We start from the raw sequence: 12,545 nt of genomic DNA, 5'->3' as shown, positions 1-12,545 counted from the left end.
TGCAGCATGTGCAACAATGGAATAGCTTGGCCCATAATACAGCCCTCCTTGCTGACTTCACGTGTGAAGACCTCGAAAGGAAGTAGCATCTCTGTCTGGTGCATTGGCACCTCCTGGATGAGTGCTTTAACTGGCAGTCTATTATCACATTGAATGATCCTCAGTTGCTTCTGGGCTTTAAAAGAATGGCTGAAATGTGTGCAGATTCTTCTGCAGGGGGTCAGTAAGTTGCTGACTCGATCTTCTTTTTTCAGAAGGTCTTGAACAATGATGTTAATGCAGGTCGCCAAACACAGGACCCTGAAATAGCCACCATTGGCCATATCCTTAACTATATTACTGCCATTGTCTGTGGCAACAAAACCAATGTTAAGCCCTCTTGGCAACAGCCATTCAAAGAACTTGCTGTCAAAGTCTTCCAAAGTTCTTGCAGAAGCATGAAATTTCTCCATGGCGAACATGGCTGCAGTTGCATATTTCCGAGCCACATTAAAAATCTCAGCAGTGTCAACAACACCTGCTGCAGATATCTTTTCTCTAACCCTCAGAAAAGAGATCCAGTGTGCAGTGATGCATATGTAATCAGTGCCTTGGCAACTGGTCCACATGTCTGTTGTCAGGTGGATATCACTCTGCTGCAAAGCTTGTCCAAGCAATTGAAGCATGTTGTGATGTAGTGCTGGAACAGCAACTCTGGTGAAATAGGACTGGCTGGGAACCTTCCATTTTGGGCAGATAGCTGCACAAATTAAAAAAAACCACCCTTCCACAAAAGAAAAAGGGAGGAGGTCCAGCGCTAACATTTTAACCAGCTTCGCATTGTACAAACGTGCCGTTGGGTGGTTGCATTCATACTGCCTCTCTGACCTAAACATGCTGATAATAGTAATCTGGATTTTTTTCTTTTCTGGTGCCACTGATACAGGTGACTTCTTGACGCAAGATGATAGGCTCAAAGCATGTTTTTCATTATGGTACTCTCTTGCCTTCGACCCCATGGTGTCTCAGCCTGACTCTTGAGCCATTAAGATGTTGCTGATGATGATGTGGGTAGTACAACTGCACTGCTGGGGACAGGGCTGCTTTGTGTACCAGAGAAAATGTCTCCCTCTTGTTCACCTTCCACTGTGATCAGATCTTCTACTTCTTCATCCCCTCCAACAAAAATGGGTGCAGTTTTTGGCCGCTAAGGTGCACCTCACCCTTGATCAAGTGGTGTTTTCTCAGATGGGTTGTTTGGCCTCAGGTACCATAGTCTGTACCAAGCTTACCCTGACTAATAACTTGTCCACAAATGGAGCATATAGCAATGTTCACCTCCTTCTTGCTAACCAAAAAAAGTACCAAACTGGGGAGGTAAATTTTCTAGCACTCCTTGTGCCACTTGCAATGTCAGATGAACTGGTAGGTGTGCATGAAGTTTGACTCTCTGCAGAACATACTTCTACTGAGGTTGTTGTGGTAGATGTAGGTCACTGCCAGCGAAAGAAGAAATCTGTAGGTAGTGTTGGTGGTATCACCTGTGTTGGTGGTATCCGTGCCACATCCCTCACAGCAATTTGGGATAGGACAATGTCGGTCTCTACTGGGGCGGGACTAATGCCTATGATGACTGGCTCATTATCATCCTCCTCTTCTACATCTACCTCCATAACTCTAAGGCTTTCTGGAACCTTCCTTTTTCCTAGCCTTGTCTCGCGGCGTGTCTCACTCTCAGACTGGGGTTGCTTCCAAGTGGTGTCTACCTCATCAGAAGGGGTGCTTGCAGAAGAAGTTGATAGACTAACCCTCCGTTTCCTTGCTGGGGATCTGGAAGACACAGGATCTTCTGAAAGAGTGGCTTGCTCTTCTTCTTTCTCTGGAGGAAGCTCGATCTCCTGAACTGCCCCTACTTCAGGACAACTAATATTTGGGGCGGTGGTTGCGGCTGTTGTTCCCCACTTATCTGAGTTTCCTGCATTGATCGGGTACTACTTTGCGATAAGTCAATTTCAACATCACTGCTCATCTGTATTGGACTCATGATTAAACTTGCTGCCTCTGCAACAGACATTGGAATCGGCCTAGGTTGGTGGGGTCGGTCCACTGATGCTGGAGTGCTGCTCCCAGCTTGCTCCCCGGATGCCGCTGCTGCAGGTGCAATTTTTGGTTTCCCCAAAAAGGTCTTGGGCGACATACCGGTCTTGGTAAGTGGCATTGCCTTCTTCTCACTGACAACTTTCTTGGTACCTTTCTTTGGCACCATCTACAAGATGTCAGCAGCACGCAGTGGCACAACTTGAAGAGATGTCTGTGGTTATATGTCACGTGACGTCGTGCACAGCAGGACTTCTGTCTGGTAGTACAGTGGGTGATGTTCTCTCCTCCTCTTTTGTGCACCTAAAAGCAAAGAAGCAAGGAGAACACCAGTGATATGTGGCATTCAGTGTTGTAATTCAATTACTACTAGTACTAACAAGCAAATATACTATATAACTTAGTGTGTGGTCACACTTGTTAGTGTTATTATTATTATTATTAAATGTATTACCTCAGTTATTAAAAAAACATAACAATAAAGTGTAGCCTTTTGTGAATCTTTGACAACAAGGGCTTTCGTGGTGTACTACACACTCAGGAAGGATAGGAAAGAAGAAGAACAACAAAAATACAAATGTAACGGAACCCGTTTGGTATTGTGCATTACGTGGGATGCAGCATTCAGGGAGGTGCAGCTCACAATGGATGGAAGCAATAAGCCAAGAGCAACAAAGGAAAGACATACAGGCCTACGGCAAAAGCACACTAATTACCGCCACAAAATGGTCACCAGCCACATGGTCACTCACAACAAGCAGGAGGCCTGGAAAACAATGAACTCAAGCAGGGACACAGACTTTACAAAATGCCCCCAGGCCACAAGGGGAGGCTCATCCAAGGCAAATGCTGGTCCATTATTACAAGCACACACACTGACCAGACAAAGGAGGCATGCTAAACAACACAGCTTTGATGCAAAACAATGCCAAAACAAAAATCTACAGAAGTAAAAAATGTTGGCAAGTTACACAGCAACCACAGATGAAAAAAAGTGAAATACTAAAAGAACACATTGTGTAATTTAATCCAATGCCATCCATGTCCTAAACGATGTTTAAATTCAACATACAGACACCACAAAAAGAGTTGCCTTATGCACCCATGAGTAGCTCCGGGCCTATTGGTTGGAAAACCCATTGGAAGACTAGGCCACATAATGATTCAATTCAAATCAATAATATTGCAAATAGATGAGAAAATGTAGAGAACTGTGCTGCAGTTTTTTCTGGATAAAAGGAGAAAATAATGCATGCAAAACAATAACAAGGCATGGCCACCACAAAAAAAGCTTGAAGGCTTAATACAGAAGCACACTGGCTGCCTGGATGAAATGGCCGCCAGCCACATGGCCAGGCCAAACCACAACAACAAGAAAGGGAAGACAGACAATGCAGGCCTATGGCAAAAGCATACTGGCTGCCTTCACAAAATGGCCACCAGCCACATGGTCAGGCCACACCACAACAACAAGAAAGGGAAGACAGACAGTGAAGGCCTATGGCAAAAGCACACTGGCTGCCTACACAAAATAGATGCCAGCCACATGGCCAGGCCACAACAAGAAAGGGAAGACAGACAATGCAGGCCTAAGCAAAAGCACACTGGCTGCCTTCACAAAATGGCTGACAGCCACATGGCCAGTCTACCACAACAAGAAGCAGTAAGCCAAGAGGAACAAAGGAAGGACATGCGGGCCTATGGCAAAAGCACACTAACTACCACTGACTACCTACCACCACAAAATGATCACCAGCCACATGGTCACTCACAGTCACAACAAGCAGGAGGCCTGGAAAACAATGAACTCAAGCAGGCCTATATGGACACAGACTTCACAAAATGGCCGCTGGCCACATGGAGAGGCTCGCCAAAGGCAAATGCTGACCCACTATTACAGATACACTCACACACTGGCCAGACAAAGGAGGCATGCTAAACAACACAGATTTAATGCAACAGTGCCAAAATGAAAATCCACAGGGCTAAAAAAGGTTAGCAAGTTACACAACAACCAAACATGAAAAAATGAAATACAACAGACACCACAGAAACAGTTGCTTCATGCACCCATGAGTAGCTCTGGGCCTACTCGCTGAAAGACCTATTGGCAGGCTACTGGGCTAGTGACTTAAAATAAATATTGAAAATTGATTTAAAAAGTTGGAGAAAATGTCATGAACTCTGCAAAATGTTTTCTTTATAAGTGAAGACAAATTATTTACAAAGAAACAACTAGGCCCCTACTGAAACTACAGGCCACCCTCCACAGTACAATTTTAGAAAACTATGAAAAGTACTAAACAATGCAGGTGCAATGCCCCAATCAAACAAACAACTCCAATTTTCCAACTTACTTGCAAAATCTCAAATTCAAAAGTCCTCAAATCCAATGATATATGATGCAGCAGACACAAAGAGTGATCCTCCAGCTCCAAATCCAAATAAAAAGTGAACAGGAGATGGACAAAGCACTGGGAGAAGCCTGCTGGACAGGAACAGGATGTTGGAGACTTTGGGGCCTTTCCTTCCTCTTCAAAAAAAAAGTAAAAAAAGAAAAAGAACTCCTTGCACAAAAAAGTACAGCCAAATGTCAATCTGAGGAGTTTTTCTAATCCAAATTATCATTTCTGTTTGTTTTGATGTTGCTCGGGAGAGAACTTTCACCAGATTGCAGATTCTGCGTGTCCGGGATCGATTTTTCACAGAACTTCTGCCGGCCGGCCGATGGCCCGAATGACTCGCTCGTGATAGCACACTCTTGCGGTACTATGCGGCCAGCTACCAAATCCCGTGGCGCTTGTGAACGGATGGGAAATCTCGTTGGCGATCGCAGGTGCCTGGTTAGTCACTCCCGCACACGCGAAAACGCATTTTGGGCACGCGAACACAAAAAAAACTCTACTCCATTGCAGAGTGCAGAGTTTTCCAACAACTCCGCGTTCTACGAGGAATGCGGAGTTGCCAAAAATTTGCAAACTCCGCGAGTGGAGCGGACTTTTACGTCCAGGGTTACCAAAAACCTCCCCTAAGTATTCTTGTCTCATACTTAGGAACCATGTTACAGTGTTATTTCTGGTAGAGAGGATTTAGCAAGTATTCAACATTTCAAAAGTTGTTTTTGCAGTTTTTTAAAGCACACACTTGACCAAAGGGCATGCTGTACATGTGAACCAGACATTATACTTTTTTTAAGGAACAATGAGGTTAAGCGATTTTTCCACATTTACAGAATGTTGTGTTTAAGCACGGATTCGAACCAGGTTTTCCATCTCCAAAGCTGGAAACTCTAGCCAAGGACATATCTACTCTCAGTTAATAGAAAAACAAGGAACAGTCCAAACGAAGCTCATAAAATGAAAATTGGAGGGGGCATGGCCAAGATGGGTGAGTGTTCAGAAGTACTCATTCATAGCTAGGGGCCAGCTGAGAAAATCCTGAATGAAACAACTGGAAGGCAGTGCCTCAACTGTACAGATCTTCCTTCATGATTGCACAGTCCTCATGAGGTGTCCAGGAGATCAAGATTAGCTGAGGTCCCAGCAGGCTCAGCCACAGACACTGAGAATGACACACCAAGGCCTCTGGTAATGCTTGCCGCCTCAAAAATGATTTTAGAAGCAGGTGGACTGAAAGGACTTGGATGGCTGTGGAGGGGAGGCCTCTCAATGCCCAGACTAGAAAGAGAGTGTCACGTACGAAGTCCTCCACCTGGGGACACATCACACTACAAAATAGCCCGTCACTGGAACTAAGGTGAGGGGAGAGAGTTGAAGTGAGAGCCCCCCGTGCATGACAGGAGAGTGTGAGGTCCATGAACTTAAGTGGTGGTGGATGGGTCCCTTCCTTGTTCCGCAGCAAAGCATGAGTTGACCTGGCCATCATGAAGTGGGAGAGAGTGACAGGCCATAAATTCTAAGCCATGAAGGGGATTGGACCACATGATGAAAATGTCTGCCTGGACCCCCTTTTCTTCCAAAGAGAAAGATGTACCGGAGCTACCTTTTGGCCTAGCTTGATAAAAAAAAACATAATCGTGAAAGTGCAGGTTTATGGAACTGACAAATAGATTACAGAGGCATAAACCCCTACCTTGTCCTTAACACAGATTGACCAGGTGGAGAGTCTCTGCACCTTCAAAAAGAAGCTCAGAGAGGAACACAGGGGGGACATAGAGAGGAGTCTAGTAGAACTGTGAACTGACCTCAGTACAAAAGTTCAAGAACACAGATCTGCTGATGACTCATTGGGACGGAGATTGGTGGACGTTAACACAAAAATAGAAATGCTGGAAAACGCACAGGTGTGTGACTCCCTTATAGGGGAAGGCTTGGATCAACAGCTGCAGGAGGTGCTCACAAAAATTAATGACCTTGATAGCCATTCCCTCTGGAAAATGTGAAAATCTTGAGGATGGGAAGAGACACTAACCTGGGAGCCTTTGTGGCGGGCATGCTGTCCTCCCTGAGACATACTCCATGGGGGATGGGTAACACAACGTGTGGCTTGCCAAGTTGCACAATGTGAGCCCAAAAACATCTCCAGCAACGCTGTAAGCAAAAGGCATATTAGCACGATTTCATTACTACACAGAAAAAGAATCAATAGTGAAGAAGGTACTTGACAAAGGTGATCTCTCCTTTCAGGGAACATACTTGCACCATCTATCAGGACATCTACCAAACCACCCATTAGCACTGGCTATATTGGAGGACTATCACCAAGAACCTGAGAGGCAACAACATTAGATACATATGGACTCATCCCTTTGCCCATATATTTGAGAGAGAGTGGAAACAATTTCAAGTGACGAACAAATTGCAGGTTGTTTGCTCCTCGGATTCTCTCTCTCTCAGCGGTTGAGGGCATGGTACAAAGGGAGGACCTGATCCTGTCAGCCCAAAGGATGGTCCTGAATGAGTGGCAACTTCCAAAACACCGCCTTGCTTCTAGGCAAGGCTCAGATAATCAAGAACAACATTAGAGGGGCATGTGGAAGCCATCAGAGGGATACATATGTTGTTGTTCTTCTCACCCTTTTCTTGGTCTTCGATTATCTCCTTGAAGGGAGGCTTTTTGGCAAAAATAGGAGTAACAAATTCCAGTACCACATATGTTGGTGCCAGTCGGGCCAGGGTGTCCAACTGCACTCTCTATGACGTAGGCATCTGGTCTGGTGCCTGTACAGTTTTTGGAATAGGGAATCGCTGCTTGGAGTAGGGGAGGTCCCTTGACCCATGATTGCGGGTCACAAATTAGACTTGTTATCACTCTGAGTTTAGATGGGAAAAAATTGTTCTTTTTTCATCTCTGAAAAGAATACAGAGCTGAAAAAAAAAATATTTTCCCTCTAAGCTCAATTAAGAAATGTATACTTTATGTAGGGTAGTTTGGAAGGTGGTGACAACCCAGAACATCTGGGGGACAGCTCTTAAATGAATTACATAATAGTTAGTAATGTCCTTCTAGCTAAAAAATCAAATTGTAGCTATAGATGCAATAGTAGTATCGGATCGCACCCCATTCACTGCTGATTTATCCGTTGGTGTCAGAGAGTGCGTACAAGATGGCAGCTTCACCCCTCAATCCTAAGAGACCCAATTACATTGGAGAAAATTAACAAAGAGATAGATGACTACTTTTGCCTGAAGCAGGGTGGGGAGGTGTCACCTGAAGGAGTGCGGGATACATTTAAAGCAGTGATCCACATTATATTTATTCCTATGGTGGCCAATCAACATATTATTTGGAAGTACTTAAATGCAATACAACCCTCTCCATAGATCACCCATAAACCAGATGCCAGCTCCACATACACTACACTTATAAAGTCAAATTAGATTTCTATTCCACTTGTAAAACGAGAACGTATGTTACTGGAGACATGGTAGGCACACAATTAGCAAGAGGTTTAAGAGGCAAACAAGAAAAGGAATATATCAAAGAAATCCACACCTGGGGGTCTATCCTGACAAGTGATGGTCAGGAACTCAATGGGGCATATTTACAAGGAACTATCGCCGAGTCAATGGCACTTTATCGCAGTCAAAGTTGCGATAAACTTATCACCCCATTCACAAGCTGGTGTTAACAGCCCACAGCACCAGTTTACCCGTGATAGCAGCCGCAAAAAACATTGCCACAGAGGCCCCCCGCAACTATCGCTAATGAGATGCAGAGTGGGTGTTCCCGTGCCAAACGCCGCAACAACATCATACCTCAACATTCTCAACGACCAGACAGAACTGCAAAAAAAAATAAAAAAACGAAGATAAGGTGCGTTAGCGCCAGGAAATCTACACCTGCTCTGACCTGGTGGAACGTCGGATGGCAGCCTGCACAACAAAAGAGAAGCCGCCCAGGGCCACATCGAAAGGGCAACAGATGCCATGGAGCCACCCATCATGTCTCCCGGACACCCAAGAGGGCCACAACACCCACCAACACCACCCCAGGACCACAACCCACACCCGGAACACCCCCCACCAGACCACCACAGAGGCAGCGCAGACAAAGACAGCGGATCCCCAGGAAGCGTACCAGCCGCACAGACCCAACCTCTCACAATGTCATTGTCCACCACATGCTGAAAGGGACAACCATCCCATGCATCCCGACCATAATCGCCCAACACAGCAGACACCCAACATTCCGCCCCACACCAAGCTGCTGGCTTGGCTGCACCTGTTGGCCCCTGGCATCCCTCAACCAACACCAGCCAGAGCCTGGGGAGTCTTCCAGCCAGCCACATCCAAGTCCCTCACACCTGTCCTGGACATCACCATCACCATGGTATCCCAGTCCCCATACGTCCAACACAATGCGCAGGTCATGCTGGAGACCAAGCAAGGACCATACGCCATAGCAGGATGCATGCACGTGTTGGGCCAATCCACAGCACACATGTCCCACCTGTGGCCCCTGGTGACACAGCACACAATCACCGCAAGAGAAAGCACACGTCCGACCCCAATGTGCAGGCAACAACAGAACACCGTGGAATCTCCAACAATGTTGCCATAAAAATACACAGCCAGTGTGCATGATTCTCTCATCCTCTGACCGTCCATCATCAACCAGCATACCCAGGATGGCAACAAGGGAAATGCACAGCCCCTTGGCAAGTTCCAAATGAACACCCCACTCACCTCAACTCCACAACCATGCAAATCACAACTCTGGCAATGCACACATCACAAAATAACAACCAACATGCACAACAACATGCCCACCCACCAGACACGACAAAACAACTCACAATGGTTACCTGGCCAAGCTGTGAACATGAGCCATCAATGGCATGGCACCTCAGCCACACAACAGCCGAATGTTGGAAGGGTTTGCAAACAGGCATGTGTGAAGGATGCAGTAGTACCATGATTGGGAAAGTACACAATGCCAAGAGTAGCAGAGATGTGCTGAACAGACCACAGTATGCAGCACACACCCATATCAATGGCGACATACACCTCTGGTGTATGGAGTGTAGTGGACAGTGGATGCAACCATGTCACCACAGCCAGTGGGGGACCTCGCGGAAATCTTGCCTGTTATGCCCCCCCTAAGCGTGACCAGAGTGGGATGGCCCGGAGTACGCCACGCCAGAGTAGGGGTGTGAATTAGAAGCATGTGGCCCTGGTCCTCTTCTGGAAAACCCAATGTCTCTGCCAGGGCAGCGCCTCTCACCCCGCCACTAGGCCGACACTGTCCTCTTGAGCGGAGTTGCCTGCGACGCTGTGCACCTGCTGGACCCCAGTACACTGGACCATGAACCCGTCAGGCCTGCCTATGCGCAAACAGACCTCACTGATCACCTGCCGACACCGGCGTGTGTCAAGGAGGACCCACCACGTACCGGCGCAAGCTCCAGGTCCGAGTCCTGTGACCTTGGCAGCCTCCTCAGACCATCACGACACAGGCCCGCTTTAGTCCTTTTTCGTCGACGTACTTTACTGCCGCCTCAGGCTTACTCCTCGGCCAAGTAGGTCCCATATGTGAAACTATGTCCTGAGTCATGAATGGCAGTGACCCCAAATCCGGGCCAGCGGCAACAGCACCGGGCCCCACCCGATCAGTGAGGCATAGTTCCATATGGGCTTGTTGCGACATGTGGTGCCACTAACCCTGTTCAACGCCAGCCGGTGACACGTGGATGAGGGACCAGGATTACCCTTTGGACCAGTAGGTCCCAAATCCAGCACCTGGGCGCAAATCACAAATGGCAGAGTCCACACCAGTGGTCGCACAGAGAGGAGTAAGAGGAAAATGCGGCTCAGTCCGGACGAAACCCAGTTCACATACACAGAGGTGTCTGGACACATAGTGCCACTGAACCTGAACTACGCAGGCCGGTGGGGCCATCGAACCTATGCCGGTGACACTCGGCAAATTGGCCGTGCTGACCGCTGCCTCAGGCCTACACCACGGTCAGGTAGGTCACACATTTGGAACTGAGTCTTGATTACATCATGGCAGTGAACACCATTTAAGGCATAGGACAAGTCACTATACCCCCTTCAAAGTGGTGCCAACAAGTCTGTGCATGGCATCAGAACCTCACGCGTCTGTGGGTCTACGCGGACTACTGCCCTCGGCCTATGCTGCTCACAAGTGGGTCACTGATTTGGAACTGAACATCGGTCATTCAAAAGGCAGAATACATGTCAACGCAAGCATGGAGAGCAGTAGGAGGATGAGGCGTTGCAGTCCGGAGGGAACAGGATCATCGTTACGGATGTTATTGAACACTACCAACAACTGCCCTGGCGTCACTAACTCTGTGCCTCGCCAGCCGACGACACGGGGCTGTGGGCCACTGCTGACCACTGCCCCCAGCCTACACTGCAGTCCAGTAGGTCACAGACTTGATTTGGCAATGGTGGAGTTCATGTCAGTGTACCGGCATCATCACAGACTGCATCCCCGCTCAGCACCTTTGCCACTAAGGCTGTTACCCAAAATTCATGGACACTCTCTGGTCGTACATTAGTGGCGTCTGAGTCTATGGACTAGGGGCTGTTTTCATCCTCATGTAGCTGATACTGAATTGGTGGTGAAAACGAGGCTGGCGCTTTCCACTCCTCCATTTGCTGCTGCCTGATGACATCAGACCTTCAGCATCATGCCCTGGAGGACACCTTCCTCTGTCGCCTGCAAGCCTACGCCAAATTCACCTTGGACATCGATGAGGACTCGCCCACTGCTCGGGGCCACTAACTCTGTGCTGCTCAGGTCTGGGATCCCTTGTTCTGATATATTGGATGACCTCTGTGACGGTGGTTTTGGGGTCATCGATGCCATGTGTATGTGGCATTGTGCTGTCAGCAGCCTCTGGCCTCAACTGCGGACCACCAGGGCCAAAACATAGATTCATGTCAGGACTGGCCCAGTCGTCACATCACTGCAAGGACCATCGCTAACTGCCATCTGCCAGAGTTGATATGGTGGTCCTGACAGACCTACGAAGTTGCTCAGAACTGTCGTGGATGCCATCATCGTCCTGACACCCTGCTCAGCACTCCAGGTGCCAGTGACTCAGTACCCCACAAGCCATTGTCCGTTAGTGATTGAGTTTTGTGCTGTGGAGATGTTATGCAGCTATGTCACCTCATGCAGTGAGGAAGACCTGGGACTATGATGGGGAAGATGTGTCAAGTATGCGTACGGGAGATGGCACAGACAATAAGAGGGCAGGAGGCAACATCCCCAAGGCTTTAATGCAGACTGGAGGTGGTAGTCAAGCTACTTACCCAGAACCATTACTGGGTATTGCGCTGTGGACTGCGGATGCAACTGTCACCTCAGGTAGTGTGGGAGACCTGGGACGTTGATGAGGAAGTAACACACCCCACTGTATCTGCATTAGGACTAACCCGAAGGGACACAATCCTAGCAATTCCTTCAAATGAGCACGCTCATCTCTAGTGCCCCTACCTCTGTACACTGCAACTCACGGAACCTCCTGACTGAATATTGGGTGACCTCTGTCCTTGCTCCGGCTCCATCCATGTTGCTGTGCAGTTGACTCTGTTATGCATGTGTTTTCTGTTTCTGGTGCACTGGTGTCCAATGTTCAAGTTGTTGCCAGCACCAAGCGTTCCATGAAGACTGGCTTATACTCACTCCACACACATCCAGCACAGGTGTCACTGTACATGTGGTCCTGCCAATAAAGGGGCCGGGCGAACGTGCCCGTAGCCAGTTCGACATGATATCTGCGTGTGTCCCTGTGGTCTTGTTGTATGCATGAGGCCCCTGAGACATTACAGTGTGCTGTGTACATCGGATGCTGACATGTCACCGCAGGCAGTGGGTTGGAGCTTGGACATGTAGCTTTGTCGTCACCCACTCAATTCGTAAGGGGAGAGGCCAGGGAAATCGTACGCCACGCCAACGTGGGTGTGTGACTGCTATTTGCATGCCCCTGGGTGTGGTTCTGTACTGTGGATGTGCATCTGCATGTGTCTCTA

This window comes from Triturus cristatus, chromosome 3_1 (genome assembly GCF_964204655.1).
Source record: "Triturus cristatus chromosome 3_1, aTriCri1.1, whole genome shotgun sequence".
In the NCBI taxonomy this organism is placed as follows: Eukaryota; Metazoa; Chordata; class Amphibia; order Caudata; family Salamandridae; genus Triturus; species Triturus cristatus.
Note: the sequence above shows the minus strand (reverse complement) of the source record.